The following is a 25,480-nucleotide window of genomic DNA, read 5'->3' on the forward strand; positions in this document are numbered from 1 at the left end:
TCTGGAATTGAGAGTCAAATGATGAGCATCAATTCTTTGCCAATTGTTGGAAAAACCTATCTGGTTCAGTCATGCCCTTTAGGGAAGGAAAATGCCATCCTTGCCTGGTCTAACCTACATGTGACCTCAGGCAAAAGTGAGGACTGCAGATGCTGGAAAACCAGAGTTTAGATCAGAGTGATGCTGAAAAAGCACAGCAGGTCAGGCAGCATCCGAGGAGCAGGAAAATTGACGTTTCGGGCAAAAGCCCTTAATCAGGAATGGAGGCAGGGAGCCTCCAGGATGGAGAGATAAAATGGGGGTGGGTGGTGGGGCTGGGGAGAAGGTAGCAAAGTGTACAATAGGTGAATGGGGGTGGGGTTGGAGGTGATTGGTCAGAGAGGAGGGTGGGGGAAGGTAGCAAAGAGTACAATAGGTGGATGGGGGTGGGAATGAAGGTGATAGGTCAGGGGGGAGGGTGGAATGGATAAGTGGGAAGGGAGATTGGCAGGTAGGACAAGTCATGAGGATGGTGCTGAGCCAAAAGTTTGGAACTGGGGTAAGGTGGGGGGAGGCGAAATGAAGTAAGTAGTGAAGTCCACATTGAATTTGTTATTGAATCCTTCACCCTTGGAAAAAGCTTATCTCTATCCACCTTTTCTACACCCTTCATGATTTTGTAGACCTCAATCAGGTCCCCCCTCAATCTCCTTTTTTCTGATGAAAATAATCCTAACCTACTCAACCTCTCTTCATAGCTAGCACTTTCCATATCAGGCAACATCCTCATAAACCTTCTCTGCACCCTATCCAAAGTGTGCACGTCCCTTTGGTAATGTGGTGACCAGAACTGTACACAGTATTCTAAATGCAGCCGAACCAATGTCTTGTGCAATGTTAATATGACTTGCCAGCTCTTATACTCAATACCCCTTCCAACGAAGGCAGGCAAAACGTAGGCCTTCTTGTGCAGCTGTGCAGCAACCTTCAGGGTGCAATGGACCTGAACTCCAGATGTCTCTGCTCATCAACCTTTCCCAAGGCTCTTCTGTTAACTGTATAACTCGTTCTAGAATTAGACTTCCCAAAATGCATTACCTCACATTTGCCTGGATTGAAATCCATCTGCCACTTCTCCATCTAACTCTCCAGTCTATCTATATTCTCCTGTATTCTCTGACAGTCCCCTATGCTTTCTGCTACTTCACCAATCTTCGTGTCATCGGCAAACTTACTGATCATACTAACAGTGCCCTTTTCCAGATCATTTATGTATATCACAAACAACAGTGGCCTCAAAACTGACCCCTGTGGAACACCACTGGTCACCTTTCTCCATTTTGAGAAACTCTCTTCAACTACTACTCTCTGACTCCTGTTGCTCAACCAGTTCTTTATCCAACTAGTTTTTATCAACCTTGCACACCATGTGGCTTCACTTTCTCCTTTAATTTACCATGGGAAACCTTATCAAATGCCTTACTAAAGCCCATGTATATGATATCTACAGCCCTTCCTTCATCTATCAACTTGGTCACTTCCTCAAAGAACTCTATTAAGTTGGTAAGGCACGATCTTCCCTGCACAAAATCATGTTGCCTATCCCTGATAAGCCCATTCTTTTCCAAATAGATTTTATCCCTCAGTACCTTCTCCAGCAACTTTCTAACCACTGGCATCAGGCTCACTGGTCTGTAGTTAACTGGAATATCCCTACTACCCTTCTTGTACAGGGGGACAATATGAGCAACCCTCCAGTCCTCTGGCACCTCACCTGTGTTTAAGGATGCCACAAAGATATCTGTCAGGTCCCCTGCTATTTCCTCTCTCGCCTCCTTCAGCAAACTGGGATAGATCCCATCTGGTCCTGGGGATTTGTCCACCCTAATAACCTCCAGCCTACCCAAAACATCTTCCCTCCTTATGTCCAGACTAATCAAACTTCTACCTCTAATCTCAACATTCATCATGTCCCTCTCCACAGTGAACACTGATGCAAAGTAATCATTCAGAATCTCACCCATTTTCTCAGATTCGACACACAGCCTTCCTTCATTATCTTTTAGTGGACCAACCTTTTCTCTAGTTACCCGCTTGCTTCTTATATAAGAATAAAAGGCTTTGGGATTCTCCTTAATTCTGCTTGCTAAAGCTATTTCATGACCCCTTTTAGCCCACTCGATTCCTCATTTAAGATTGGTCCTACTCTCCCGATATTCCTTCAGGGCCCATTCTGTTCTTGGCTGCCTGGACCTTATGTATGCTTCCCTTTTCCTTTTGGCTAGTCGTATGATTTCTCCTGTCATCCACAGTTCACGAGTCTTGCCTTTCCTATCCTTTGCTTTCAATGGGACAGTCTATCCTGCACAATCTTTAATCTATCTTTGAAAGCCTACCACATATCAAATGTGGGCATTCCTTCAAATAGCTGTGTCCAATTCACATTTCCCAGCTCCTGCCTAATTTTGATATGATTGGCCTTGGCCCAGTTTAGTATTCTTCCCTTTGGACCGCTCTCACCTTTGTCTACAAGTACTCTAAAACTTACAGAATTGTGGTCACTGTTCCCAAAGAGATCCCCTACCACAACTTCTACCATTTGTCCTGGCTCGTTCCCCAGTACCAGATCCAATATGGCCCCTTCCCTCGTCGGACTATTGACATACTGTTCTAGAAAACTCTCCTGGACACTTCTTACACATTCTGCCCCATCCAGACCTCTGACACTAAGTGTATCCCAGTCAATGTTGGGAAAATTAAAATCTCCCATCACCACCACCCCGTTGCCTCCACTTCTTTCCATAATCTGTTTACCTATTTGTTCTTCTACCTCACACTCACTATTGGGAAGCCTGTAATACAGCCCCAACAATGTAACTACACCCTTCTTATTTCTCAGCTCCACCCATAACACCTCAATACTCAAGCCCTCCATAGTGTCCTCCTTTAGCACAGTCATGATATCATCCTTGACCAGCAATGCAATTCCCCCCCCACCCCCAACCTTTTACATCTCTCCCTGTCCTGGAACATTCAGTTGCCAATCATGCCTTTCCTTCAATCAAGTCTCTGTGATTGCAATAATGTCATACTCCCAGACACCAATCCAAGCCCTAAGTTCATCTGCCTTACCCACTATACTCCTTGCATTAAAGTATATGCACTTCAGGTCGCCAGTTCTTTTGCATTCATCTGCTCTCTGCCTACTCTTCCCCTTATTAATGCTAACTTCGTGATTCTTACAGATTTCCACCTCACTGTCTACTTGTCTTCTCTTCTGGTTCCCAGGCCCCTACCACATTAGTTTAAAACCTCCTCAACAGCAGTAGCAAAAACTCCCCAAAGGACATTAGTTCCAGTCTGGTTCAGGAGTAGACTGTCCAATTTGTAATAATTTCACCTTCCCCAGAACCGGTCCCAATACCCAACAAATCTGAACCCCTCTCTCCTACACCATCTCTCAAGCCACGTGTTCATCCTGCCTATTCTTTCATTTCTATTCTGGCTAGCACGTGGCACTGGTAGTAATCCCAAAATCACTACCTTTGAGGTCCTCCTTTTTAACTTCTCTCCTAGCTCCCTGAATTCTGCTTTCAGGACCTCATCTCGTTTTTTTACTTATATTGTTGGTGCCTATATGCACCAAGACAACTGGCTGTTCACCCTCCCCTTTTAGAATGCTCTGCAGCAGATCAGTGACATCCCTGACCTGAGCAGCTGGGAGGCCACATACCATCCGGGAATCCCATTTTTGGCCATAGGCCCACCTACCTACTCCCCTCATAATAGAATCCCCCATGACAATGGCCCTCCGAGTCTTTTTCCCTCCCTTCTGAACAGCAGTGCCCATCATGGTACTATGATCTTGATAACTGCTGCCCTCCCCTGGTGAGCCATCTCCCCCAACAATAGACCTGTTTTGGAGGAAGATGACCGCAGAGGACATTTGCACTGCCTTCCTACTCTTTATCTGCCTTTCGGTCACCCATTCACTGTCTCCTTCAGAATCCTAACCTGTGGTGTGACCAGTTCACTAAACGTGCAATCCACGAACTCCTCAGCATCGCGGATGCTCCACAGTGACTCCATCCGCAGCTCCAGAGCTATCATGCAGTCAAACAAGAGCTGCCGTTGGACACACTTCTTGCAAGTGTAAGAGTCAGGGACGTTAGCCACATCCCTGAGCTCCCACATCAAGTAAAAGGTAAATGCCACAGGTCTGAGGTCCCCTGTTATTGTAAGTCTTAGCTTTATATCAACTAAAACCAAAAAATAAACTTACATATATGAAGGAAAAGAAAGAGAAAATTTAAAAACCTTACTTTACAGAATCTTTTTCTTCTGGTTAGAAGAGGGTGTGCAGGAGGGAGATACTACAGGTGTAGTGTCTTGGGTTTAGCCGCTGCCCAAATATATACTAAGTCCTTACCTACCCAGCAACCTCCTGGTCTCCACGTCACCTCCGGACAGGAACAGTAGTTTTCATTTATAAGATCTGAAAAAAATACAACAGGTAGCATTATTTAAAGGGAAACTGAAATAAATTATAATCATGCAGACCTTGAGATAATGCCAGATTACTTTGAACAAATCACAGTCATCGTATTGATTGCAGTTTGTGGATGGTGGTTACGAAATGTGTTTTTCATCTTTTGTTCTCAATTATTGATATAGTTGTTTGATATGAACATGCATACATTCTAAATGACTTGGAGGTGCTGGTGTTGGACTGAGGTGGACAAATCACACAACATCAGGTTATAGTCCAACAGGTTTATTTGGAAGCACACTAGCTTTCGGAGCGCTTCTCCTTCATTAGGTGTTTGTGGAAAATTAAGACCAGGCTCATAAATTTATAGCCAAATGAGTCCAGTGTCATAGAGTTGTGATACAGTAAAAATCTTAGATTAAAACTTTCATCTTTTGTGATGGGATATGCTGATTTCTGTTCTTTGGTATGTAAATCCTAGAACTTCTTTTAAATTACATTCTCAAGATAGCTCAGGCTTTTAAGCAAAAGATGTGAAGTCTGTCTGCGTCACAATGCTATGTCAGACTGACAAACCCTCTGTATAGTTTCACAGAGTTTTACATGGATTCATGCAGCAAAATAAAATGTAATTCTGCAAAAACAAATTCACCCCATAAGCCTATATGTGGGTGTGTGGGGGCAACAGATTGAGTCTGCATGTGAGGATGTGCATGTGAATGTGAGTGCACATGATAGAATGCATGTGTATATGTGTGTGTGTCTGTGTGCGTGTCTGTGTGTGTGTATATGTGCGTGTGAGTGTGATGGAGTATGTGTGAGGGGGTGTGTGCCGATGTGAGTGCCGGGGGTGTAGGTGTGTGCATATGAGAGACAGCTTGTGTATGAGGGAGGGTCTGCGTGGGTATGTGAGTGTGTAAGAGTGCGTGTGTGTGTGTATGTGTTCACGTGTGTGTGTGTTCTAACCAGAATTCCATCAATAAACACATCATTTAGATCCTATCTACCATCCCTTGAAAAAAAAAGAACCAGAAATGACATCACCCAACTTAAGAAACTAAGATGTATAAATAGAGAGGTGGGACATACCACCAGTACTTCACCAGAGACTCTCACTGATGATGTTACCTAGCATGGTGACGAAATGTCTGAAAACAAACCTCCCAGCTCAGCAAGCAAACTTACATATTTATCATCAACCTAAGCTGCAAATCTTTTCAAAAATCAAATCATGATCTGTTTAAGGTTTGGTGGTTGTTTAAAGGTGACTTTTAACTACAACTGGTTAAAAGCATTCTAAATGAGGGGAGTAGAAAGAATATTTGTACTAAGTAGATTCAGTCGAATTGAATTGGTTTTTACATTCTTAATTTGACAAAAAGCATCTTTAAAACAACGAACTAGGAATTTCAAAGCTGACCTGAAAAAAATCAATTGCTGTTCCAACAGATGTGTTGAAGCCATCAGACTACATGATCAGTATTTCACTAGCTGAATACACATAAAACTGAGTGAGCATTTAATGCATAATTTACTGCTGCTGTCAGAAAGTGGTTTACGTGGTGCCCTTTACATTGTATAGCCACAGATCCAGCAAGAAATTGATTTCTCAGTGTGAGAGAAACCTACCAATGAGATTAAGCACTCGTCTGTTTGCTTAATTGGTCTCCTTTAAAAAAGCTTGCATTTGCTTATTTGAATCAAATGGAGCCAAATGTTATCACAGTAAAGACAGGAACGCTTTTAGCAAGTACACTTTGGATTTTAAAAATGCTCTTGTTTATTAATTTACTCCTCAATAGCCTCTTTATAGCCCGCCGGCTCCCATGCGCATTTTTATAAGACCAACTCAAGGAGATCAAAGTGAACGTGCTCCTGGTTTCAGAGTGTATGTTCATTTTACTGCAGATGGAGTGACCAAGAGAGTCAATGTACAGGCATCAGGGAATGCTATTCACATGGCCAGTACGTTGTTATGGAATGGAAAACCTTGGAATGTGCTATCTCGTGTATTTAATTTTAAGTTTTAAAGCTGCATATTAATTATTCATTAGCAGAACACATTTTGAGTAAGAAACCCTCAGAGGTCGTATTAGATTAGCATATGCCAGCATTTGACTGGGAAAAAAACTCACAGTTGGTTTAAATATTCTAATGCATTCAGCCCTTAAGGGCTGAAAGCAACACACAGAAAGCAATTTTGGTGTATCAAGCCACTAGTGTCTCTTTTGTTAGATCTGATATTCAGTAATAGCCGAGAAACATCAAAAGGATAACTGAATAGTTACGTATTTTTGTCCAAGTAGTATTTGACCTTTTGACTGGCTCAGATTATTTAGAAGAACAAGAGAGACAAAGAGAAATCCGAATGCTTGAGAAAATAAAACTGAAGGTTGATTTTGTTCCTTCATCCTGTTACGATCAGTTGAGGAGGGGTGAATTGGCTCCACTCTGCTTAAATACCTCAGTCGGGAACAACAAAAATTTTAAATGCTTTTAAGCATGCAGCCATGCCCCAATCTAATAAAACTGTTGTTCACTAATTGACCAGAAGCAAATTGGAAGCCAATTCTGATGTTTTCTTTACTGAGGAGAAAGTAATTTTATTATTTACTAAGCACAAGAAAGAGTAATAAAAATGTGGCATAAAACACATACACAAATACAGACATAACATTTAGAAAGGAGGGGGTGTCTAATACTAAACAGAATCAGGAATGTACAATTTAAATGTCCTTAGAGCCTTGAGAACATCGTTGCTTCATTGGTGATTTGTATACCCATCAGCAGCAAAATCTTGGTGGATTGATGTTTCTCAAATTAGCTTTATCACTGAGCACTGTTTATCTGAGAGAGACTGAGAGAAAAAGGGGAAGAGAGAGACCTGTCCAGTTTTCTCTCCCACAAATCCATTTTCTTCTTTCTCCGCTCTGCCTCAGAAGTTGCTCCTTGAAATGCAGTTTATTTCACAAACTGCAGATGATTTTCATCCCAATATGTGCAACTTCCAGAAAAGTGAAAATCGAAGATGGGATACATATCTGAGTGTCCATCTTCATTTATTTCGATGTCATTAGGCTAATTTCCGAATGGGCTGAAAATGTGTTGCTGGAAAAGCGCAGCAGGTCAGGCAGCATCCAAGGAACAGGAGAATCGACGTTTCGGGCATAAGCCTGAGCTATCTTGAGAATGTAATTTAAAAGAAGTTCTAGGATTTACATACCAAAGAACAGACATCAGCATATCCCATCACAAAAGATGAAAGTTTTAATCTAAGATTGTTTACTGTATCACAATTCTATGACACTGGACTCATTTGGCTATAAATTTATGAGCCTGCGCTTTTCCAGCAACACATTTTCAGCTCTGATCTCCAGCATCTGCAGTCCTCACTTTCTCCTCGATAATTTCCGAATGGGTCTTGTTTATTCATGGTTTCACCTGCTTGGCTCAACCTGATATGGTAAGCATGGTAGCCATCTCAAATCAGCATTTTCCCTTTTTTAAAACCATTTTAGCCCATGAAAGGTTCCAGGTATTAAGATCAGATGTTGGAAGTTGGAAATTGATAGCCCCTTTTTGCCACTATCCTAACAGTTCTTCATTGCCATAAACACTTGGGGAAAATTCACCCAACTAGACTCAGATTCATTGGGTTCCACACATCACATTCTGCAAGAATGTGCATTCTATGCATGCAGGAAAGAGTTAATTTCTAAATGAAACTTTTTTACATACATGCTTCAGCAACCAACACTTAATTCAGCAAGTTTATGAACAACCTCTTCTTCACATGTATCAAAATGGTTACTAGTGCTGGATTAAGTGCTAATTAAATGATCATATGATTAAATTATTAAATAATAATATTTCGGGTTTGAAAGTTCAGAAGGGAGTCTCACCTGTTGGCAGGGGATATTATGAATTTAGACATGCAGCACCCAAGATTTCCTCATCATCGTCTTAATAGCTGGAAAATTACCTTAATTTGTGCTGTGTGAAACATGAGCAAATGTGTCTAGTGGTAGGACAAACTATTCTTTATTCACTCATGGGATGTAGGCATTACTGGACGGCCAGCATTTTTTTATTACCAATCCCTAGTGCTCCTGAGAAAGTGGTTGTGAGCTACCTTCTTAAACTGCTGCAGTCCACCTGCTATAGGTTGACTCACCACAGGAGTTCTCGGGAGGGATTTCCAGGATTTTGACCCTATGACATTGAATGAACAGCAATATATTTCCAAGTCATTGTGGTGAGTGTCATGGAAGTGAACTTGCAGGTGGCTCCATTCCTGTATATCTGCTGCCCTTTCCCATCTAGATGGATGTGGTTATGAATTTGGAAGGTACTGCATAAGGATACCTGGTGAAATTCTACATCAGGTGCACGCTACTGCTACTGAGAGTCCGTGGTGGATGGAGTGGCTGCAAGTGGATGTGGTGTTAATCAAGCAGACTGCTTTGTTCTGGATGGTATCAAGCTTCTTGAGCTCTAGTGTTATTGGAGTTGCACCCACTCAGACAAGTGGTGAGTATTCCAACACACCCCTGCCTTGTGCCTTGTAGATGATGGACAGGTTTTGGGAAGTTACTCAGTGAATTATTCGCCTCTAACCTGCTCTTGTAGCCACTGTGTTCAGGTGACAAGTCCAGTTGAGTTTCTGGTCAATGGTAACCCCAAGGATCTTGATAGTAGGGGATTCAGTAACACCACTGAACACCAAAGGGCAGTGATTAGATTGTCTCTTGTTGAAGATTGTCACTGCCGGGTGAAAGTGTGGTGTGAACGTTACTTGCCATGTTTCAGCCCACGCTTGGATACTTTTCAAATCTTGGTGCATTTGAACATGGACTGCTTCAGTATCTGACGAGTCACAAATGAAAGAGTCATAGAGCCATAGAGATGTACAACACAGAAACAGACCCTTTGGTCCAACTCATCCATGCCAGCCAGATATCTTAACCTAACCTAGTCCCATTTGCCAGCACTTGGCCCATATCCCTCGAAACTTTTCCCATTCATATACCCATCCAGATGCCTGTTAATTTTGTAATTGGAACAGCCTCCACCACTTTCTCTGGCAGTTCATTCCATACGTGCACCATCCTTTGCGTAAAAAAGCTGCCCCTTAGGTCCCTTTTAAATCTTTTCCCTTTCACCCTAAACCTACATCATATAGTTCAGGACTCCCTCATTCCAATGAAAACACCTTGTCTATTTACCCTATCCATGCCCCTCATGATTTTATAAACCTTTATAAGGTCACCCTTCAACCTCCAATGCTGCAGGGAAAACAGCCCCAGCCTATTCAGCCTTTCCCTATTGCTCAAACCCTCCCATCCTGGCAACATCCTTGTAAATGTTTTTTGAACCCTTTCAAGTTTCACAACATTGTTCCTATCGGAGGGAGACCAGAATTGCACACAATATTCCAAAAGTGACTTAACCAAGATGCTGAATATTGTGCAATCATCAATGAACAAACTTACTTTTGATCTTATGATGGAGGGAAGGTTGTTGATGAAACAGCTGAAGATGGTTGTGCCTTAAACTATTTTGCGGAACTCCTGCAGAGATGACCTGGAGCTGAGATGACTGACTTCCAACAACCACAAACATCTTCCTATGTGCCAGATAAGCCTTCAACGAGCAGTAAGTTTGCTCATAGATACCCATCGATTCTAGTTTTGCTAAGCCTCCTTGATGCCACATTCAGTTGAACGTGACCTTGATATCCAATGCTGTTACTCTCACCTCACCTTATGATGTTAGTTCTTAATTGTGATGCCTCTGCCTAATTTGGCGGTCCTTCACATACGTACACTAGTATGTCTTCCTCTAGATTTACAGCCTCCATGCCTTCAGAAATTAAAACTGTGTCTCCACAAGAATTCCTCACAGCCCCCTCCCAGCAAATATGTCCAAAATAGTGAGAAACCAATGGAATGCCATGGACTAGCTGAATGTAAGTGTAGCTTAGTAGATATTCAGCAACGTCAGACTCCAGTTGCAGTAGGCTGGCAATTTTGGCAGAATTTATTGCTGATGATGAGGGTTTCACATGGAAACTGAAGAACTGATAGGGGTCTTGTGCAGCCTCGGTTGGTGAAGTTCTGAAGGTATTTATTTGCCCATTAAGCACTTAAATGACCAGGCTTGTCTCTTCTCCTGGATTAAGGATTCAGTGGATGGAAATCCCACCTCTGAAGTTGCAACCACCAGTAATGTATTAAATGGGCCAGAGGTGAGGCAGACTAGAAGTTATGGGGGAAAGAGGATTTGGAAGGTAAGTGACTCTCAGCAGTCCTGTCCATGACCCAATTCTGGCTGTCTCATCAAGCATCAAGAGCATTTATATGAGGATTTCCGCCACCTAGGCCTCATTAGCCCTAGATGCCTAGCAGCAAACTGGAAAGGAATTTCTTTTTCCAGGCTCACATATGGAGTGTTCACTGCCCACTTATTCGTTGATGGCTATCAGTGATGGGATTTAGCCCTGAAGTGGGTATTAAAATGGGCAACCAAAGGCTTAATTAGCATTCAGGCAGGAAAGCCATAAGCCCGGGACTTAATTGAAGGGAGACAGCAAGATGAGGGGATGCCAGGCCACATCCTTCCATTCTATTAAATGTCCATGCATCTCCAAACATGCTGCAAATGCTTCATATTTGAAATATCAAGTTACTAAATTGTGTTGGAGTTCTATTAACCTTTTAACAGAAAACTGATTTGTTTGGTCTGTAGTTGCAAACAGGGAGAGACATCAGTTGAATGCTGCAATCTATGCAATAAGCAACATCTTCTTTAATTATTTTCTGTAGTTTGAGGGTTTTTTTTTCATTTCAGATGGGATGTGTAATTTTTTCTTGGATCTCCTCCATGAGTAACTAGGTTATTTGATATGAGCATTGCTTGTAAGTCTGACATTGTTGTCCATAATTTTGCTTGAGAAGGTCATACTGAGCTGTTTTCTTTAATTGGCATAATTCATGTGATGTGGATGGTGCTTTCTGGAGTGAGTTCCAGGATTTTGAAAAGCTAGGGTGTGAATTGGATGGAAAAGTCCAGGTAGTAGTGTTCTCTTCTACCTGCTGTCCTTGTTCTTCCACGTGCTAGAGGTTGCAGGGCTTTGTTGGAGACTACTTTCTAAATGGGAAAAGGCTTCAGAGGTCCGAGCACAAAGGGACTGTTGTCCTAGTTCAGGGTTCTGTTAAAGTCAACAAGCAGGTTCAGCCGGCAATTAGGAAGCCAAATGCAATATTGGCATTCATTTTGTCAGGAAGAAGGGCTTATGCCCGAAACGTTGATTCTCCTGTTCCCTGGATGCTGCCTGACCTGCTGCGCTTTTCCAGCAACACATTTTCAGCATTCATTTTGAGAGGGCTAGAATACATGAGCAGGGATGTACTGCTGAAGTTGTATGAGGCTCTCATCAGGCCATATTTGGAATAATATGAGCAGTTTTGGGCCCAGTATCTAAGGAAATATGTGCTGGCCTTGGAGGGGTTCCAGAAGAGGTCTACCAGAATGAACCCGGGGATGAAGAGCTTGTCTTACGAGGTGTGGTCCAAGATTCTAGGCCTGTACTCAATTGGGTTTAGAAGGATGAGGGTGGATCTCATTGAAACTTACAGAATACTACGAGGTCTGGATAGAGTGGACATGGAGATGTTTCCACAGGTAAGAGCCAAGGGCATCAGCCTTAGAATGAAGGAACAACCCTTCACAACTGAAATGAGGAGAAATTTCTTTAGCCAAAGGATGGTGAATCTGCAGAAAGCTTTTGAGGAAAGTCATTGAGTGTATTCAAAACAGAAATAGATAGGTTCTTGATTAGCAAGGAGATCAAGAGTCATGGGGAGAAGGTTGGAGAATGGAGCTGAGAAATATATAAGTCATAATCGAATGGTGGAGTTGTGGGCTAAATGGCCTTATTCTGCTCCTATATCTTATGGTCTTACAGTTTGGATGGTACTGTTGAAGGAGCCTTGGTGAGTTGCTGCAGTACATCTTACAGATGGTAAACATTGCTATCACTGTGCACTGCTGGCAGAGGGAGTGAATATTTAGTTTGATAGATGAGGTGCTGTTGAGATGGATTGTTTTGTCCTAGATCAAATCAATATTCTTGAGTGCTTTAAGAGCTGTACTCATTCAGATAAGTGGAGAGCATTCCATCACACACTTGACTAAGTCCTTGTAAATGATGGACAGCTTTTATAGAGTTGAGTTACTCACCACAGAAATCATCAAATACCTTAGGGTTCACTGCTATTTTAAGATTATCCAGGCTGAGATAGCTAGATTTTTGATCAGTAAAGGGAATCAAGGCTGTGGAAACTAGGGAGAAAAGTCCCTGCCTTGGGAAAGAAATGGAGAAGATGAGGACTGCAGATGTTGGAGATCAGAGTCGAGAGTGTGGTGCTGGAAAAGCACAGCAGGTCAGGCAGCATCCGAGCAGCGATGTTTCAGCCAAAAGCCCTTCCTTGGGGAGGAAATGGCCAAGTGGCAAAAATAAAAAGTAAAGTCAGCACAGCCTTAACAGGTTAAAGTCTGCTTTCTCTTTGGACAGTGATGCCTGTTGGTGGTTTAACACGAGGGTTACCATGCTTCATGTTAAAAAAGGAGAATTTTTCATGGTAACCTCAGGAATCACCCACATATGTCAAGCCCTTCATTCCAGGATCATTCTCTGGACCCTTTCCAAGGGCAGCACATCTTTCCTTAGACACGGTGCCCAAAACTGCTCACAATATTTCCAGATGCTGACTGACCAGACCCTTATACAACCTCAGCAGTAATTCCAGCCCAGTCAAATGAATGCTAACATTGCATTTGCACTTTAGAGAAGTTATTATTGGCAGATCAGCCAAGCTAACCAACTAATGGTACTATCACTGAACTATTAATCCAGAGATCCAAGCAATGTACTGGGAAAGCAGGTCTGAATCCTACCATTAGAAATGGTGGAATTTGAAATCAGTACAAAATGTGAAATTAAGAGTCTATTGATGACTATGAAACCACTGTCAATTGCCAGAAAAACCTACTTGGTTCACCAATGCCCTTTAAGGAGTGAAACTGCTGCCCTTACCTGGACTGACCTACATATAGTTCCAGACACACAACAGTGTGATTGACTTTTATCTAACAGCTAGGCGATGAGTGAGGCCCTCATTCCCATCAATGAATAAAAACAAGCGTTGAGGATGATCACATTAGCCATGATTTCATTGAATGGCAGAGCAGAATCAGTGGGCTGAATTACCTACTGTCTCTACATTGTACGGTTGTATAATTGATTATTCTTAGCTCTGTCTGTGTTTAGTGATTTCCATTAGTATTTAATGTTGGTGATTTCAATAGGGAGTGAGTTGGATAAAGGCTTTGATTCTCAGTTTAAGGGTTTTGCACAGGCACTTACTCCCAATCATATACTCCAAAGCCTCTTTCCTCTTTGGCCTCCATAATGACAGGAAGTGACTGAGACAACACAGAAGAGGAAAAGCTCCTTGAAGAAAAATGAGAAAGAGGGGGAAAGGATTCTCAGCAAGTGGTTATATTGGTCCAGATTCTTCAAGGAGCATTTCTCAGAGCATAATTTTGGTGTCTCAACATAAATTCGGAAAAATGTGTAAAATTTTCACTTCACTTAAAAGGTGCACACTGGAACCTACCATTTCTTGCAGAATCTGTAGATCCCAAAAATGGCAACACTAATACAGACAGTGGCGTTGCTGTGGTGATGAATAGGAGGAGGAAATGGAGGAGAAAACCAACATATCTCCGTTCTATCCAGCTGTCAATGGTCAAGCCATGTTATTGCATTCCAGTGATTTCACCTACAATTCCCCGTTCAACATTCCTGTTGTTAAGGGTGCTCACATTGCCCTTAGTCACTTTGCTGAAATAAAAGAGTGCCACACAATAAACATTCCACAATAATTCTTTCAAACAAACCTTGAATGTTCAATCTAAGGTCTAGTTTTTTTTAATTTCAAAAATATACTTTATTCATAAAAATATTTTGATGATCTGTACAATTGGTCATGCCATACATACGTAAACATTCCATTTCTTTGCATACAGAGATACAGTAATCATTCGTATATACAGGTCTGTACATTTACTATCCATACATTTAGCTGAGGCATCAGCGGAGTCCCCTTACTGCATGGGCCCCCTGTTCTTTAGCAGGCAGACGTTACATGGTGGTCTTCCCCCACCGCGCCTTGGCAGCAGCTGCCCTAAGCTTCAGCGCATCCCTCAACACATAGTCCTGGACCTTGGAATGTGCCAGTTCGCAACACTCATTCGGGATCAGCTCCTTCAGCTAGAAGATCAACAGATTTCGGACAGACCAAAGAGGATCTTTCACTGAGTTGATGATCCTCCAGGCACAGTTGATGTTTGTCTCGGTGTGCGTCCCGGGGAACAGGCCGTAGAGCATGGAGTCCCGCGTCACGGAGCTGCTCAGGATGAACATCGACAAAGACCACTGCTTTTGTCTCCAGACTTCCTTTGCATAGGCACATTCCAGAAGGAGGTGTGTGACAGTCTCGTCCCCCCCCACAGCCGCTTCGCGGGCAGCTTGCGGTGCGGCAGAGAGTTCGGGCATGCATAAAGGATCTCACAGGCAGAGCCCTTCTCACCACCAGCCAAGCCATCTATTGGTGCTTGTTGGAAAATTCTGGCGATGAGGCATTCTACCAAATGACTTTGACAGTCTGCTCAGGGAACCGCTCTACAGGATCCGCCCTCTCCTTTTCCCGAAGGGTTTCAAGGAGACTATGTGCTGATCACTTCCTATGGACTTGTGGTCAAAGGTGTTTTGTTTCATAAATTTCTCTACGAAGGACAGGTGATATGGAACAGTCCAACTACTTGGAGAGTTCCGCGGCAGCGAGGCCAGGCCCATCCTTCACAATGCCAGGGACAGGTAGAACCTCAGTACGTAGTGACACGTTTTGTTTGCATACCGGGTATCCACGCACAGCTTGATGCAGCCACACACAAAGGTGGCCATCAGGGTGAGGGTGGCATTTGGTGTGTTTTTTCCCCCCTTGCCCAGAGCTTTGTACATCGAGTCCCTTCAGACCCTGGACATCTTTGATCTCCATACAAAATGGCAGATGGTCCGGGTGACTGCGACAGCACAGGTTCTGGGAATAGGTCAGACCTGTGCTACATATACAACACTGACAGTGCCTCACACCTGATGACCAGGTTTTTACCCATAATGGAGAGCGACCGTAGCTTCCAACTGCCCAGTTTCTGCCTCACCTTCTTGATACACTCCTCCCAAGACTTGGCGCATGCCCCAGCCCCTCCGAACCAAATACCTAGCACCTTCAGGTGGTCAGTCCTGATGGTGAAGGGGATGAAGGATTGGTGTTCAATCTAAGGTCAATTAATCACCCTTGTGTATTCCCTCAGTACCTGTCTCCTCCACAGTGCTAGACCATAGCTGCAGTATCACAGGTGAAAGGCAGCAATGTTTCAGTGGGGATGGCTGCATATTTTGCAGGACAACCTCAAGCAGGCCTCGGTGAACTAGCTTTGATGACAACAATTCAGCCTGGCTCACCGATGGGCAACATCAAGGGAATATTCGGAGTTGCATTGGTAGATATTTGAATGTTGTAAACTTCAGAGATTGCATTCTCCATGAAGCCACTGCTCACCTAAGGTGATACCTTAATGATCCTGGTAATTTGCTGTGACTCTCTGTTAATACTGGTATCCACAATCATGACGGCAGTATTCCGAGCCTGTCTGGCAACAAGCTGAGCGTGCATGACTTAAATCAGAGCTTCCACTGCAGCATTCAGACACAATGGCATGGGGTTGGGCTGCAATGGAAGCTGACATGTATGATGCCACAACAGGGTTGAGTTGATTAGTATTCCTATGGAGTTGGTCACAACTTCCACAGTGAAGGGACTGACTCCAAGCATTTCACAAAATCCTATGCCACAATGAAGCCTGACTTCTCCATGATCTTACTGGGTCTCGGATAGGCCTGCCAATGTGTCGGCATTTCTGCATGTATACCCCTCACTACTTTTCTGTACACCTCCCCACGGAAGTCCTCATTTGAGTCTATTATAACATAACTCATGTATGATCCCCACCATCCGGCCAAATGCTTCCTGTAGTAGTGGCTTGCCCTGCTCTGTCTGCATACCGTTTGTGGCCTCGACTCTCTCTTTCCTCAGTTGTTGCCAGAACAGCAGAGAATTTCCAATATTTTCTATCTTTACTCCATTCCTCATGATGTTCAGTTGTGGAAAACAGGTAGGAAAATGCGGTATTTAAGAAATGGGTTTTTATTATAAATTTTGGCAAAAATGACACCTTGATATATCTAAAACCTTTAGCTCCACATACACCGCAGTTTTAATAAAAATAAAACACAGGTTTTGCAAGATGAATCTGACACTGCATCTGTCCAGGCCTGTTTTGTTAAATTTACATTTTCAATTATCGGAGCTTTCAGACTTACAAAGAATAAAGGTTCAATGACAATGGAGCTGTTATAATGCAGATGTGCACTTTGTGCAGCGTGTTGTAGTGATCAGAACAATCTCATCAGTGACAGTTTACTTGAGCAGTTGAGGCAAATGAATAGCCATTATTGTGTCCACTATATGGATTCTTATTAGAACAATAATTAACTTAAACTAAATGGGGTCTGTGATAATGAGTATCTGAGTTCAAGAAGAGCTAAAGTGACCTAATCTGTCCAGATTGTCATTAGTTTACCATTACTAATTTACAGAGATGCAATTATACTGATCTCAGTCAGAGCACTTTACACTGTATAGGGGATAATAAGAGACTGATTCCTGCAAAACAGTTCAGTCTTTTTTTTTAGTTTATATGATTTTCACAAAAGTGGAAATTGGACAAAACTATTCCACCAATATTTTTCATAGATTGCACTGTTTATAGCATGTTCAAATAATTGGACAATAAATAGACATGGGGAAGTTTTAAACAGTGAATAACATTAGGAATGGAGAAGTTTCAGATTCGGTATGCTATGTTTACAGGCAATCAATTAATTTAATTATTTAACCTAATTATACTTTCTGACATATCAAACTATATAATTGAAGAGTCTATTGGATTGATCAACCAACTGATGATAATACACTTCCTTTTGCAACATAACTATTATTAAATCCTAAAACATATTGAATTAATTTGGTACCTAATTTAATAATAGCTCAGTTAAGCTCTTCTGTTATATAGTTTGATATGTCAGAAAGTATAACAAAGTTAAATAATTAAATTAGTCATGATTTGGAGATGCCGGTGTTGGACTGGGGTGTACAAAGTTAAAAATCACACAACACCAGGGTATAGTCCAACAGGTTTAATTGGAAGCACACAAGCTTTCAGAGCAACGCTTCTGCATCAGGTGGTGCCACCTGACGAAGGAGCAGTACTTTCTAAGAATTAGTTTTTAGAAAGTACATTTGTATTTTATGAATCTTCTTGAATTTTGGGATCTCAAACATTTTCTCATGGGAGGATTTAAGTATGATTTATGTTGGAGTTCACAAAGGGGTCAAATTCAGCTAACAGTTCTACAGTAACTACTACAATTGTTAGTCTTAACTACTTGGGCCAAACTTAGGAATTATCAGAACTATTAGTAGTATCACTTATAAAACAGCTTCTTTGTTTATGACAGATTGGGTAGCCCTTAACTGCATGCCAAAAACCAAAATGAACCAGAACCAAAGTTTCTTCTTCAAATGCAGCCTCATGTCAATTTCCATGGGAAATCTGTGATCCGAACACACCTAAACCACATGAACCAACTCTGACCTGTTTCTGCTGCTAGTTTGGCTTCAAGCAGTTCTCCTTCATAACCATAAGAAAATGTACCCAAACTCTGTTGGGGTGATCATTGTCAGAGGATGAGGAGGGAAGTTGATCACTGTCGGGGATAGAGACTAATCACTGTGGGATTTGGGGCTGATCACTGCCAGCTTTTGAGAGGGCTACCTTCTCCTGTACCTGGTAAATTTCAAACCAAAAATTAATAAGCTCTCAGAAAGACGTTTTGTTTGACATTTCCGTGCTAAATTTCGATCGGTTGAAATCAGCACTCATCTGGTCAACTTGCTCAATGTAATCTGATAAAAATATTACCTCGGGTAAGCACCGACTTTATCTGAAAATCAAAATTATCCAAATTCTGATATGCAATTGGTCAAGAGGTTTTCATAACAAAGGATACCCGATTTGGATTGTGTAAATAGATTGAAGATAAATAAGGAAATTATTCAGTTACAAAGTACTCCGCTCTCTTCTAACATCACAATCCATCTTGCTCAATCCTAAAATACTGTTGTCTACTTTTCTTCCAAAGGACAATTACATTACTGCAAAATGGAGCTTCTTTGCAGAGTAAATCATTGAAATTATAATTCAGTTTAATAATATTTAGCCAAAATGACTTACATTTATTTATTGGCTCATCATTTCCAATTAAACTACCATGAATAAACTATGATTTGGAGATGCTGGTGATGGACTGGGGTGGACAAAGTTAAAAATCACAAAACACCAGGTTATAGTCCAACAGGTTTATTTGGAAGCACTAGCTTTCGGAGCGCTGCTCCTTCATCAGGTGGTTGTGAAATATAAGATCATAAGGCACAGAATTTATAGTAAAAGTATGCAGTGTGATGTAACTGAAACTATATATTGAAAAAGACCTAGATTTCTTGTTAAGTCTCTCATCTTTTAGAATGAACATGTTGGTTTCACTTCTTTCATATGTAAATCGCAGAACTTCTTTAAAGTTACATTCTCAAGTGAGCTTTAACAATTTGTGTCATATCGGCCCAGATAATGCATTGAAGGTGTGAGGTGCCTTGTGTGAGACTGTCTGTGCCACAGTGTTCAGATTGATTCTAATCTAAAAAATGGATTACAGAATCTTACAGGGATTCATGCAGATTTTGAGAAAATAAAATGTAATTCTACAAGTACAAATTTAACCCACAAACTTATGTGTGTGTGTGCATGTGTGGGGGGAGGTTATGAGTGTCTGTGACAGAGCGTGTGTATGTGTGTGAGTGTGCGTGTAAAGGGGTATAAGTCTGTGATATGGTTGCGTGTGAGTGTGGGAGTGTATGTGTGAGCATATGAGACATAGCTTGTGTATGACAGAAGGATTGTGAGTGTGTGTCTGGGAGAAAGTGAGAACTGCAGATCAGGAGATCAGAGTCAAGAGTGGAGTGCTGGAAGAGCACAGCAAGTCAGGCTGCATTTGAGGAGCAGGAGAATCAATGTTTCGGACATAAGACCATAATCAGGAATGAGGCTTGTGGGTCGGGGCTGAAAGATAAATAGGGGGGGGGTGGGGTTGGGGGGGAAGGTAGCTGGGAAAGTGATAGGTAGATGAAGGCAAGGGAGAAGGTGATAGGTCAGATAGGGGAGTCATGGACAGGTCCGGAGGGTGGTACTGAGTTGGAGGCTTGGGACTGGGATAATGTGGAGGGAGGGGAAATGAGAAAGCTGTTGAAATCCACATTTATCCCATGTGGTTGCAGGGTCCCAAGGCAGAATATGAGGCGTTCCTTCTCCAGGTGTTGGGTGATAATGGTTTGGTGGTGGTGGAGGCCCAGGACCTGCATGTACTTGACGGAGTGGGAGGGGGAGTTGAAGTGTTCAGCCACGGGGCGATGGAGTTGGTGGGTGCGGGTGTCCAAGAAATATTCTCTGAAACGATCTGCAAGAAGGCGTCCTGTTTCCCCGATGTAGAGGAGACCACCCTGGCTGCAACAGATGTAATAGATGACATTGGTAGAGGTACAGGTAAATTTCTGTTGGATGTGGAAGGATTCCTTGGGGCTTTGGACGGAGGTGAGGGGAGTAGTGTGGGCACAGGTTTTGCACTTCCTGTGGTGGCAAGGAAAGGTGCCAGGAGTGGGGTGTAGGCTGGTGGGGATTGTGGACCTGATGAGGGAGTCGCGGAGGGAATGGTCTTTTTGGATAGAGGTGGGGAGGGAAATATATCTCTGGTGGTGGGGTCTGTTTGGAGGTGGCAGAATTGGCGGAGGATGATGAGTTGTATGCGGAGGTTGGTGAGGTGGAAGGTGCATCGGGGGTGGGAAGGTCTGTTGTTGTTCTGTTGGGAGGGATGGGGTTCAAGGGCAGTGGTGCATGAAGTGGAGGAGATGCACTGGAGGGTATTGTCAACCACATGGAAGTGAAGTTGCAATTGTGGAAGAAGGAGGCCATCTGCGACTTTCTGAGGTGGAATTGGTCATCCTGGAAACAGATGCGGTGGAGGTGGAGGAATTGGGAATAAGGGATGGCATTTTTACGCAGGTAGGGTGGGAGGAGGTGTAGTCACGGTCGCTTTGGGAGTCGATGGGCTCATAGTATATGGTTGTGGTTAGTCAGTTGCCAGAAACAGTGATGGAGAGGTCCAGGAGGGGGAGGGAGGTTTCCGAGATGGTCCAGGTGAATTTGAGGTCGGGGTGGAAGGTGTTGGTAAAGTTGATGAACTATTCAACTTCCTCGTGGTACCAGGGTGAGCTTGGCTACAGCTGATGGTGATGCCAAGGTTCTCCAGTTTCTTGTTCTTGGTGTGCATGGAGGTGGTGTAGTTTTGTCGCCTTGTCTGTTTGGCAATGTCCTGTAATTGTACTGCTGCAGTGCAGGCTGAGAATGTGGACTCCATCTTAGTTTCAAGGTTGTGGCACCTGTTGTAGAGTTGATGCACCAATTGTTAATGCTCACTTGAGAATGTAACTTTAAAAGAATTCTGCAATTTATATATGAAAGAAGTGAAACCAACATGTTCATTCTAAAAGATGAGAGACTTTTTTGCTATAAATTCTGTGTCCTACAATCTTATACTCCACAATCACCTGATGAAAGAGCAGCGCTCCGAAAGCTAGTGCTTCCAAATAAATCTGTTGGACTATAACCTGGTGTTATGTGATTTTTAACTATGAATAAACTAATAATTGCTGACGTGATCTGTGAGATACCAAATCAGGTTTTGTTTCAAATTTCTTTGTTGTTGTTTGCTGTGTATTAGGCATTGATGAGGAATATCAATTATCTTGTGAATTACTTTCATCGAACCTCTGTTGAAATAAAATTCTATTGACATTTCGAGCATAAGACATAAATATGAACATGTGATAAAAGCAAATTACTGCGGATGCTGGAATCTTTGACAAAGGGTCAGTTAGACTCGAAACGTCAGCTCTTTTCTCTCCTTACAGATGCTGCCAGACTTGCTGAGATTTTCCAGCATTTTCTCTTTTTTGGTAATATGATACATGTCATCCTTTATCTAAGTGCATGAAAGTAAGTCTAACTTTAAAAAGTATTCATTTTTGACTTTCAAATTCTAAATATGTTTTCTAATGTCTGTGATTCAGTTCATACGGTGCCAAGGAGGTTATGTGTTCAAGTCACACTCCAGAGAGTAGGGGATGGATTTTCTCAAAATATATATTGGGTGAGTGAGCTTTAATAGTGGCGTGCATACCCAAAGCAGGATTCTTACCTCCATTCCTGGTACTGACAAGTTTCAGTGGCAGGAGATAAAGGGACAGGTGGGAACCCACATACTGATATTACAACTTTACCAGCACATTTACAGAAATCAGCATTTTTAAGTTCTTTTTAGATCTTAGATTTTATGGTCACGTCTACTCAAGTACAGAAGTACAGGAGTACAGTGAAAAGTGTATAATGTCACCACACATGGTGCCATCTTAGGTACCAGGGGAACTAGTTACAAAAAATGCTTGGGTACAAGGTAGTAACAGAAACAAGAGTTAATAAGTTAAGCATTACTTTATAGAATAGTAGAAAAATAAAGAAATAGGTAATAATTTACATTAAAGGCTTCCTTAGGTTAATCTCAGTAAATAAATGAATAATTAGCAGTTCAACAGTTTTTGATGAGATTTCTGCTGATGTTGCCTTGCTGTCTGTTGATGCCACCACAGATACCATTGCGTCTCTGGAGCTGCCACCCCTCTGGTCGCCCCCGTAGCCTCAGGAACACGCCCAGGCAGGATCCATTCACGCACCGAGTGAAGACTCAGCCATGAGCCACTGAGTGACCAGCCGACATACCGCCAAGAGACCAGGCTGAGAGACGCTGAGAGATCAGGCCTGGGCTCACCACGAGCTGCTGGGAGACCAGGCCAGGGCTCACCACGAGCCGCTAAGAGACCACGCCAGGGCTCACCACCAGCTGCTGGGAGACCAGTGCAGGGCTCACCACTAGCTGCTGAGAGACCAGGCCTGAGCTCGCCATGAGCCGCTGAGAGACCACGCCAGGGCTCACCACCAGCTGCTGGGAGACCAGGCCTGGGCTCACCACGAGCCGCTGAGAGACCAGGCCTGGGCTCACCACAAGCCGCTGAGAGACCAGGCCTGAGCTCACCACGAACCTCTGAGAGACTAGACCTGGGCTCACCACGAGCCGCTGAGAGACAAGGCTAGGGCTCACCACGAGCTGCTGAGAGACCACACCAGGGCTCACCACAAACCGCTGAGGGACTGAGGGAGCTGCTGAGGGACTAGGCCAGGGCTCACCATGAGTCACCGAGAGACTAGGCTAGGGCTCACCCCGACCACTGAGAGACCAGGCCAGTGCTCACCATGAGCTGCTGAAAGAAATGGCCTGGACTCACAACGAGCCCCCAAGAGACCAGGCCAGGGCTCACCACAAGTTGCTGATGGACCAAGCCGGGGCTCACCATGAGCCGCTGAGAGACCAGGCCAGGGCTCACAATGAGCCACTGAGAGACCAGGCCTGAGCTCACCACGAGCTGCTGGGAGACCAGGCTGGGGCTCACCACGAGCTGCTGAGAGACCAGGCCTGAGCTCACCACGAGCTGCTGGGAGACCAGGCTGGGGCTCACCACGAGCTGCTGGGAGACCAGACTGGGGCTCACCATGAGCTGCTGGGAGACCAGGCTGGGGCTCACCACGAGCCACTGTGACAGCAAATTGGGAAAAAATAGAGGAGGAAATAGAAGGAGCAGAGGACCTCCAATTGGAGCGTCCTACTCTGCCACCATCATGACCACATTTCAGATGTTCAGCAATCTCTGTGGAATAGGACTTCTTTTTAAGGCAACATTATTCAAATGTTCCATTATTCCAGCAGCCCCAGGGATATCCCGAACAAAGGAGAATTGTGACATGTTGTTAGGAATTGTATGAAATGTTGCAAATTTCACATGTAAGAATGAAGTGCTGTATCATAAGACATACTTTTCTTTAATGCAGTGAGTGGTAAGAGTGAGTGTTTCAAGAAAGTAAGTGACAATAAATAGTTTGGTTGCAAGATCATCACTTCTGACATCTGGCAGGCAGTCAAGGAATTGAATCGCACCGTGAAAGTGGATATGTCTTATTTCAAATATAAGATTTATGTGATTTTTATGTTTTAGGACTATATCTTTTTGTTTATAACAATTCCATAATTCCATTAAACGTGAGTTAAACTAAGGAATCACGAGTCCTGTGCTGGGGTTTATCTGGCATTAAACCTGGGTGTTTTAATTGTTGAGGTTCAAATAGGAGGCTTAGATTGTTACATTGAAGTGAGGTGCCAAATATTTCTAAAGTAAAACAAACGACTGCGGATACTGGAAATCTGAAGAACAGCAATTTCTGCTTTTGTGCAAAAATATTTTTTCCCAGAAAGTAATGATGGCTATTTCCAAGTCCACAATGAGAATACCTTATGTCTCTAAAACCCAGGAAAGTGTGACCAATATCAAGTCATCTATGTATTCTGGAAACTGTCCCTTTGTTACTAAGCTGAATGGCTGTGGTGATCAGTGATAGCTGATTAACATTTCTACTGGGATAGAAGGCTAACACGTAGCTTGCTGTCATGGACAAGGGGTTGGGGATGCCATTTTAAGATGGGGTACAGGTGTCCCTACAGACAGAGAAATATTATTGACAGAAGGTAGTTGTGGGTTTTGGACTTCTATGACCAGCTATCCACTGAGAGGACAAGAGAGAAAATACTGATATTAACCAGGCCTTTCCTCAAATAGAGAAAATATCGAATCCACCAATCGCCATGGGAATTGTGGATGAGATTGTGAATAGTTAATTTGTGAATAGTTAAACATGTTTGGTGGATTTGACTAACTGGAGCTGCAGAGAAGATCCCCAGGAGAAGTGTTATAGAGGGAAATAGTACTGGAAAAGGAAATGAACAGAAATTAATAGTTTGGTTCCAGGAGAATTGTATGTCTTTTATAGTGTAATAAAGTCTAAGTTGCCGACAAAAAGGATAAAGGACTTAGTTAATAATATTACTTTGACATTTGTCACAGTGAAATACAAAACATAAAATCTTGTATGGTATCCTTTTTCCAGCCAATACTGAAAGTTCATATTTCTCTTTACAAGATGTTAGTATGCTTGGAGATAGGAACAAATTGCACTGAGTAATGTGTTCTGTGAAAGAGTGAAATTTAGAATTGATTATATACAATGTGTCCAAAGCTTTGTTTTATTTTCCCTCTTGAAATACAATGCAGTGATCTGGCTGCTTCATAACTTAGAGAAATGGTTGATATCTTCAAAGGATTTATGGATTCCACTTGGCAGGGTTTGTTGACACAGTTGATCAATGTTTGGCTGTCTTTCAAAAAACATAATAGGAACTATTTTATAGACCCTAAAAAAGGAAGGAAACATAAGGCTGAACCTTAGATTTTTTTCAGTTTCATGCTGGTCACTGTGAATATTATGAGGGTTTTTTTGCTGCAAGGCTTTGCAAGATTTCTGATACAAAAATCACCTCCTTAACTACCTACCCCATGCTATGGTATCCCTCTCATCTGATTCTAGTCCCTATTTATCACATGCTGTTCTTAGAAAAACTCATCACTTAGTGGAAATCTGTCAAACGATCATAATTTGGAGATGCCGGTGTTGGACTGGGTGTACAAAGTTAAAAATAACACAACACCAGGTTAT

This window comes from Chiloscyllium plagiosum, chromosome 2, assembly GCF_004010195.1.
Source record: "Chiloscyllium plagiosum isolate BGI_BamShark_2017 chromosome 2, ASM401019v2, whole genome shotgun sequence".
NCBI classification, from domain to species: domain Eukaryota; kingdom Metazoa; phylum Chordata; class Chondrichthyes; order Orectolobiformes; family Hemiscylliidae; genus Chiloscyllium; species Chiloscyllium plagiosum.